The 9440-nt window shown below is 42.1% G+C and overlaps 1 long non-coding RNA gene across 1 annotated transcript; it reads left to right on the top strand.

The window, feature by feature from the left end:
- The first annotated feature begins 4213 nt into the window (after positions 1 to 4213).
- On the top strand, positions 4214 to 9211 carry LOC110365815 (uncharacterized). The gene is made up of 4 exons (XR_002425656.2): positions 4214 to 4707; positions 5959 to 6049; positions 7292 to 7370; positions 8711 to 9211. It is a non-coding gene; the product is annotated as an uncharacterized LOC110365815 (long non-coding RNA).
- Positions 9212 to 9440: the final 229 nt, after the last annotated feature.

Raw genomic sequence — 9440 nt, 5'->3', positions numbered from 1 at the left:
AATGACAGGAAAAGATTACTGTCAAGTAATAGATTAACATTTCCAAACTGTATATACTATGGTGGAATATGGAAATGAAAACATTCATGCAACCAAATCAACACGAGCACTTTTAAAAAGGAAAAATCAGTATCATTACATCCAGTCTGCAGATAAAGAAACTTCGGTAGAGAAATGAACGTTTTGGTGACTGTCAGTGCCAGAATTTGGACCCTAAATCAGTTTGTTCTCCCATTCTCTCCCCCTTATTGCACAGACCCTGGACAGACGGACCCAGATGTCCGTGCAGAGACGGTCCCTCCACAAACAGGCACGTGTACAAACAATCACAGATGGTACCGGCGTTTTCCTCATCCAAACCTACACATCAGAAAAATAAATGGCCTTGGCATGAGCAAGGTGTTGGCGGCCCTAATGTTTGTAATGGTATAGCTGACTTCACATGGGATCATAAAACACAGAAACAATGCCGCTTTTTAGAACAACTTGGTCAGTTTGCAGCGCAGAGTATAAGCTGGTGTTGGAAACAGCAGATTTGACTTGGGTTGCTAAGGGAGCTCTTCTAGTCCTACGTTCTTACACTCTTCATTAAAATACTGAACTTTTCTAGTATTTTTAATTAAAAACCCCGGGGCAGGGGGTGGAGTGGGGGTGAGAATCACCTAAATCCCAGGTGTCTTAAAACCAACTTTAGTTTTTCGTCTAAACCTCAGCCTTTATGCCTTTGGTGCAGAATTAGGTGCCGATAAACGGAGGGATTCGCAGCTATTTCTGCAACGTGCAGAGGTGGGCAGAGAGTGGGCAGAGCTGCAAATTACAAGCAGAATTTGTACTTTTGAAAGCCATATTGCTCGTGCTTTTCCAACCAAGTCGGATGCTGAAAACTCTTCTTTACATTCATACCTTAAAGCAGAAGAGTTTTTCCCACTCTGCTTCTGCTGTTTAAAATACATTTAATTGCTAAAAATTGCTGGAATATCGGATAAGAGCATGCTGCTGGTGTAAAAAGGTAATTCAAGCAGATGTTTCAAAAAAAATCACTTCAGTATAATAATATTGAAGACAGAGCCTGCATTTCATTGTGTTCACTGAAGAATGAGCCGTGCACAAGCCACAGTACAGGAGTCATTTACAATTCTATGAATTTAATAAATCTAATTAATAGACTGAGAAGCAGCAAAGAAGGGAGCAATGAAGGGGGGTGGTCAATGATAAAATCAAACATGTCAGACTAGGAATTTGTCAGCCAAGGAAGACTATTTAGTGCCATTCACACAATTATGGGCATTTTTAAGTGCCAGAGCTCTGATAGGAGCCACCGAGAGCCCAGCAAAGACACTGGCCAAGTGGCCATGGCTGTTATGGAAACAGGCCGCTCAGCTTTATTCGGAGATTTGGCTGTTTGCAGGATTCTTTATGCAAAAAGAAACCAGCCGAAGGATGCTTAACGTGGATGGTGCATTTCCCGCATCACCCGCACTGGGTATCTCTGCTCCGCACTGGGGGGGTCCCTTGCTCCTCTCCTGTGTTTGCAGAGCTCAGTTTAACAATTATTTCTAACAACACCAGAGCGATTTATCCAATTGCAGGTCACTCGGGGATATCTCAGTGCTTTCTGAGGCTTGTCCCAAACTCTTTTTTCAGGATCAGGTTGCATGTATGGGCACTGAACCAGCAAGCCTGGCTGCACGAGGGGGAAATATTACACTAGAGAATGGGGGTCCCACATACCTGAGGCAGATAAGCATTGGAACACCACAGCAGGACGTGTCACAATGTCACAGGGGCACCTGTCACCTGCCCTGGGAGCCGTGGTGTGAGCACAAAGTGGGAGGTTTGCAGGAGCATCCTGCCAAAAACTGCAGATACCTGGGGCAGCTGTGTCCGAACACCCCTCACAGTGCCCTTGCGCGTGTGATATCACCCTCAGTGGCCTTGCTGTTTCTCAAGTGACAAGGAGGTTTTGGTTAAAAGACAATGAAAGTGGGAGTTTTACAGGAGCTGAGGATATTCTGAGCCTGGCCAGCTGGTATCAGTGTGGAGAGAGGAACCAGCTGCCAGTGGAGGCTGCAGTCACTGTGAACATGTCCCCTCTTATTTCCACAAAAGATTAGATTTCTAAGGAATGATCTATTAACTTGCCTTTTATACAACTTAAGGATCATTTACTTTGTTTCCTAATTTTGCTCCGTTTGTTTTCTTTCTGTCTGTCCCTAAGTCAGGACCTGACCTAAAAATAGAAAAGGAGCCAGCGTCCCCTAAGAGTGGAGAGGGATCCTGACAAATGTTTCCATCGCTGTAGTAAACCCGTACGCGTCCATCCGCCATGGAAGTTATTCACAACAAACTGACTGATTTATTCTTTATTTGTCCTGAATAAATGCAGCGTATATATTGGCAAACATTTGTTTTAGAGCTACTGATTGCATCGCTAGGGATGGAAAGTTCTTGACGGAAAGCGCTCGTCTGGGGAGCGCTGCTGAGGTTTCAGTTTTCAGAATGTTTCCATTTTCTGGGTGTTTTAAAGAGCTGCAGCCGAAATAACTGATTTTACTTGCAATGCGGGTGATGCTCTGGTTTGAGAGTATAGCAATAGATGGATAGTCATTGTATAATGTCGTGAATCAGAAAATTTACCTGTAATGATGAATTAAAGCTCAGGATGGAGGTGATACCAGCTGACAGGCGTGAACCCCCCCAGTTCATGGGCAAACCCCCCAAACCCCCTGAGTTAGCGGGTCCTGCAGCAGCATCTCTGCAGAGCCAGGGGCTGAGGTGCTGAAAAGCCCAACAGCTGCTGCCCATGTTCAGTCTATTCCCTGGATAAACAAAGATTTAATTTTGCAGTAATGTTTAAACCAGCATCTTTAGAGTGAACATATGTTTACACTCATTATGCATATGTTTATTAGAGCTGGTCATAATGTTTTGACAGCAAAGTCCAATGAGAAAATGCAGTTTTGTCAAAACTGAAATGTTTTGCTGGATTGTTTCAATTTCTTCTTCTCAGTAATACTAAAATATTTAACTTCAAGACTGTAAACATTTTGCTTCAATTTTCCTATCACAGTAGAATATTAATATTTAGTATAATGCTTCCTTATTATTGAAGCAAAACTTTCCAGTGTTCCTGATTTAACGTTTTGGAGAATCTTCTTTTCCAGAGGTTGGGTTTCTGGTTTTAATTACTATATATTTTTTCAGATTTGGAAGCATTTCCAAAGTTTAGTCTGCCCTCTCCTGCAGGTCCATGGCGTCACTGTGGCACCTCCACCTGTCACATCACACAAGCCCCAGGGGAACAACACATCCCCAATTCTCCCTGCTTGAAACCAACAGTTTTACCAGCTCTCAGGATTTTATTAGAAGCCTCCCGCTCCGTGTTTCGTTTTTTGAGACCAGCTCCCAGTGTGTACTGATCCAAAGTCCAAATGAAAAGGAAACACAGCCATCAACAAGATATATACATTTCTGGCCATTGTGGGTTTTAAATGAAAATAATCGAAAACTTGAACCAAGAGGCTCAGAAACCAGAAGTCAAACAAAAAGAGCCCAAATGTATCACTTTTGAAAAGCCTTATGTTTTTTTAAGTCAGTCTCATGATTTTTCTTGGCTCTGACCGAGTATTTCCAAGGATCAGAGGCTGACAGTATTATAATCTTCCTTCTGTTTCTCACAATGCATGTTGCACTCAGGATTTTTCTTCTCTGTACATGCTCCATTTTCTGCTGTCTGAATTGGAATCCCCCGACAGCCAAATTTGCCTCCTCCGCTATTAGAAAAGTCCATTTTACTGAAAGTCCAGTCTGCCCATTTTCTCCCATATAAAAAGAAAAAACCCCAAATTGGTATTTTTGTGCACTAAGGTGGATCATTTCACTAAGACCTGACCCTAACAAAGAGAAAAGCTTCCTCAGAGCCAGGGCTGGATCCTGGGGAGCAAAGGGGTACCAGTGCAAGAGCCCTGGCAAGGAAAATGCAGGACGGTGGGAAGTTGCAGTTCCCTTGCTTCAATTTCAGTAGCAGATTTTACTATGGAGTGTATAGCAGTCATTTATTTTTGTTTGTATACTAGATAGAAGCCTTCAATGAATATGGGGTAAAGACTTTCTGAAGCAAAAGAGCTTTGTCCTCCTTTTTGTAGCATGTCACACCGTACTGCAGAGCAAGCTACACCATTTGCTAGATTAAAAAGAGTGAGGAAAACAACAATAAAGTGTAAATCAAGGTCTAGGGGTGATGCGGGCAGAAGGTGGAAGGCAAACAGCCCCCAGTAGTGCATCCCCCGCCATCGCACACAGACAGCTCAACCAAACCACCTTCTGGATCACAACAAGACAAATTTCCTAGAACTCTGCAGTCCGAAGAAAACAATGGAGAGAAGAATAACGTCAGCAGTTTGGTCTCTGCAGCAATATTGCACCTTAAAGGCTCGATGAGCCGACTGTTAGCAGAAACAAAGCATCCTTAGAGTTTCTATTGACTTTAACAACCACGAACATTAAGCTAGCCTATTGTACAAGAGGAAAAACCCTTAAATACCACTGTCCCCCACAGCTGAGCGGACACTCCCAGGTGCCCGCACTGAGGATGCTGCCGTGCGGGGGTTTAAATGGCCGGGCCGGGTAGGCACGGGTCCTGGGAAAGCGGCTGGAGAAGGGGTCTGGACATGGGCTTTGCTGTAGCACATGAAGCGCCTGCACACAGTAAGTCCTTATATTCTTTACAACATATATAAGTTCATACATCATTTATAAATTTGTTAGCTTTGGTGGTGTTTGGTTTGGGTTTTATTTTGGCTTTTCTGTGTGTTGTAGACTGGCTCCTGTGCGTGGTGGCTTCTGTAGTATATGCATGGAACTAAAACAATCAATTTTCTTTATACTCCTTTTTCTGTTTGCAATGGATGAACGTGTTTTGTTTGTAGGGTTAGCGGTTTTGTTTGTGGGGCTAGTGCTTGCGGTGTATTTTGTGCCCTTGCGAAATCAAAGTCATCTACAGGCTGCAATTGCTTCTGCTGCTAATACCGGTTAGAGTGCGTTTAGAAAGAAAAAAATCTAACTTTGCAACTTCTTGTCTTCTGTTTTGTACTTTTGTTCAAGGCGAAACGGAGTAGTTACAATGCCTTTTGATTTATTAGCTGTGCTGCTTGTGTTCAATAAGGTTCTAGGGAAAGGCTCTAACTGCAGAGCATGGGAGGCAGTGGGTGCCTGGGGAGCTTCTCACTTCACTTTTTCACAGAAGTGAGGAATTGTGTATATATCAATTCACTTGTTCTTGGGAGAGTTAATGCTGATAAAATGTTTTTGAGGCTGTAAAACCCTGAGGCTTTGCTATTTCAACTGTAGGTGCAAGTCTGGAGTGCTCTGAAAGTTTGTAGCATATCAGGACTGAGATAGCAATATTTATAAAGGAAGAAAAATTAGATTTCTGCATGTGTATCTGTGTTCTTGACATTAGTATTTTAGTTTTGAAGCTACTTGCCAGTTGTGCAATGGGTTTGGGTGAGAAGGGTTTAGTAACCTAATAGTGTTGAACATAGAGTATTTTGTTTTCCTTTCTTGAGGGTATATAAGTTGAGAGGTACCACGTATAACCAAGGAGCTAAATTTAGGGTTGTGTATATATATATACACACACAGTTTTCAATGCAGTGACTGTAAGGATAGTAGAACACGTGGCCTTATATCTGCTTAGGGCTTACTTCCAACTATCACACAAGTGTATTTTTTAACCTGACCTCTTTGTTTTTCTCCTCTTTCCCCCTTTGCCATATAAAACTTGGCTTGGGAAGTGTAAATCTTAATGGGGCTGTTTCTACTGCCTGTGGTGGGCTCTGGATTAGACCCAAGGGGAGGGTGAGCAGGACAGAATGGGGAGGGTGTTGGGGATTTCCTTTCCCAGCACTCACTAAAGCTCCCCCTCCTCACCTGTTTGTGTTTGCTCTTGTTCAATAGCAATTCAATAGCTATTGTCTGCACAAGCCATGTCTGGAACCCTGCAGATGGGCAAAGCACCTGAAGTGTTTGCATGGCAGCAACTCTCCAGGTGGGTGTTTGAGGCAGAACTGAGCCCTGAGGAACAACTTCCATGTCCTGCTGCACTGCTTTTCTTGCTGAAAACTCAGCTTTTCTGTCCCACATCTTTGCAGGGCACAGGATCCCTGTGGGCAGCTTGGGCTGTGATGTGTTCTCTATTGCCATGATGTGTTCTCCACCACCGAGGACCTTTTTTGTAGAGCTTAATTGTGGATACACCTTTGGGTTGCTCATTCTTTCTAGGCACATGGGTAGTGCAATCAAGATACAAATAGTTTGTGCAACAATTGGAAGGAATGTTAAATTCTAGATTTTTTCATGGTGTTAGAATAAGGGAAAAATTCACTGCCAGTGAGTGATTGGAGAGACTTTTTCAAGGCTTCAACTGGCTTCTTGTTTATGCTCTGTGTACTTAGAAAGGAGTTATTCTCTTTGGTTTGTGAGAGAAATTGCACTTTCAGGAGGGTACATGGCTTACAATAGCTAAGCCAATATGTTGAAGAATGGAGTAACTTGATCAAGTTGACTTAATTGAAATTATGCACTGACGGCGTTGGGATCTATCTCCAGTGCTACATGGTTGAGTTTGGAAAGGATCCTGACAATCAGAATGTGTTCGATGTCCAGATGGAACGTTTGGTCAGGGTTCTGTTAACCACCGTAATAAATTCTTAAAAGGTACAGCTTGTTAAAAGGAAACACTGATAGAAATTTATTTGAAAAACACTTCTTTGTATCCTATGATCAGGCTGGTATTAAAACAGCTATTCCCCTTATTTCAAACTGGGCAATTGCAGATGTTGCCTGAAAGATGTTTTTCTGCTGTTGTGTTGCCCACTAAACTAGATGAGAAAGATGCAGAAATGTGACCGGGTGATAATGTCTGACAGTGGTTTCTGAAAACTTACCCTCTTCTTCATCCAGTTACTCCACGTTTGTAAATGTCCTGATATATGTTTGTCAGAGTACGCAGATCTGTGTGAAGTTCTGTAACAGCTTTGCTGGCAAGGCATTTAATCTGCTAAAAAGTTGAAGCATGTAGCTGGCAATTTGCGTCTTCAAAATACTGCTAGTTGCAATTTAAATTACTCAGATTTCAGAAATTTGATAGTACATCTTTAACAGATCTTGAATTGCAGTATTTAAGATCAGCACTTTTGTAAACAATCTTTGATTATGTTTTTAATTCCATGTGAACATGATTTCAGCAGCCTTGTCTCATTTTCTTAAATGTATGTGTTTCTGCATATAGGTGCATGTGGCATCACCAAATACCTTTCCTGGCTTTGCTCTGCCAGTGACTGGAGTCCTCTAGGCATGTTATTTGTAAGGTAGGAAGTCAATGAGTTGTTTGCTTTTTTGCTTATAAGCAGAACTGCATGAAGCAAAACAAGTGACCAACAGCTGAGGAGTGTGAAGGTAGCCAACTGCTCCCATTTCATTTGAAGGTCAGGATCCAATTAGCTATGCTAATGTGCTGGCCAGTGTTCCCCTCAGAATCTGGAGTCTGGAGAATCATTACCCTGATAATCTGGAGAATAAGCAGTGACACACACAACTCTTTGAAGGATCCTGTTGGCTTGTCTGTAATAATGAAACTATTGGTAATTATTGCAATACCCTTTGGCCACAATATTCCATCCTGATTATAAGAGCATATAATGAATAGTAGAATTAGTCTTAGCAAGCACAGGTGAAGGCCAGGGAACACTTTGGAAAACAAGGACTTATTTCCATTAAACTGAAAACAAGTATTCTCTTCTAAGAATAATAGAATAAAGGATTTATAGAGTGAAGGGTTTGGTTCCAGCTATTCTGTGGCCTTATTTTAGTCATTTGACATAGAATAGATTCACTTTGAGTGTATGGATTCATGGATGATTCATCTCAATTCCACTTAGAGCACAAAGAGCTTGATTAATTGTGCTGAGAATCTGGGTAGACCTCAGGTCTGGCTGAAGCAGGGCAGTTCTATGTGAATATAACTTGGTTATGAAGGAAGATCTGAGCTTCACCTGTGCATTCCTATCTATACTTGCAGTGGTGAATTGGATTTCCCGTGTAGTGTTTATAAGTGTATTGATCATGTATGTACATATTTATGGTTTACTTTCAGATACCTGAATGACATAGACTAAATGTTGCCAGGATAGTATGCACTGTGGTAACTCACTGTGCAGTAGCAGAACAGATATTGGTAACAAAAGCACAAATAGCCAAAAGTTGTATCTGCAAGATAAATAGGGTATTAGTCTTAAATATAGGGCCTTCTGGTGATGTGTGATTTGGATCATATGAAGCTTTACCAGTTTTCAGCAGCACTTTTCCAAAACTTCTCTTGTGATTCTGGAGAGTATAGAGAGATGTTCTCAGCCAGGGAAGGTGTTCTCAGAACAAGAGCAAAATGTTTCTGCTTTACGAAGGTATTCTGTGTGCAAATTGAGTCAGAAAGTAGGGCATGAGCAGTTGTAGATGGGAACATGAATGGGGACATGAGACCTTGCAACCTGTGTTCTCCGCAGATTTGTTTGGTTTACCTCAAATCATTCTCTATATAGATTGCACTGCATAGAGAAACAGATCCAAGGTCAAACTTGGATGGAGGTGATATCTATTTTTAACCAGCACAGATGGCCTGGGCTCCCTGTCTAATGCTCTTCTCCCTGTCCAGTGCTCTGCTCCCCGCACGTCAGCTCGGGACGCGTTTGGACAACAACCCTGGACCAAGCTCTGCAAAGCACAGGCTGTGCCAGGCTGGGGAGCGATGGCTCTTGGGTCTGGGGAGTTTCATCCCATGCTGTTGGAGACAAATGCTTGTATCTGCTTTCAGAAAACAATGAACCTGCATTGTTGAAAGTGATAAGTTTTCCTCTGTTTTTAAAGCATATTGGTTGGTAGCTCTGGAGCTTCATTTGTTTTTGGTCTGAAATCACTTTCTAGAATGCACCCTGAATGTTTCTGAGTCCAGTTAATACGTTCATTGGGTTTTGTGCCAGCATTCTGCAGTTCTGTTCAATTCTGTCCATTTTCTTTGTGCTTTCTGGAAACAGTGAAAGGTTTTTAATTTGTTTCTTTCCCCTCTGTTTTCATTTTCCTCCCTTACAGCCAACATCAGTTCTACTGCATTTTAATTACAGCTGTCCCTCAAAGCTACCACACAAGATATTTTACATATGGCACTATTGATTTTGCAGCATCGGTCATGACCGATGTTCAGTTAATATAACTCCACTGTTCAGGAGATGTTTGGTTTTGTTTAACCCTTTACAGGCTTATTCTATGCCTGCTCAAGAAAAGGTGTTAAATGTGAGGTTTGCTTTCTGGGTCAGTGTAAGAGAACACCCTGTACAGCTCGTTGGTGTATTTAAAGAGCACTTCATGCTCTGTAGAGAGTACATGGT

Source organism: Columba livia, chromosome 18, assembly GCF_036013475.1.
Source record: "Columba livia isolate bColLiv1 breed racing homer chromosome 18, bColLiv1.pat.W.v2, whole genome shotgun sequence".
Classification (NCBI taxonomy): Eukaryota; Metazoa; Chordata; class Aves; order Columbiformes; family Columbidae; genus Columba; species Columba livia.
Note: the sequence above shows the minus strand (reverse complement) of the source record. Positions and strands in the feature narration are given on the sequence as shown.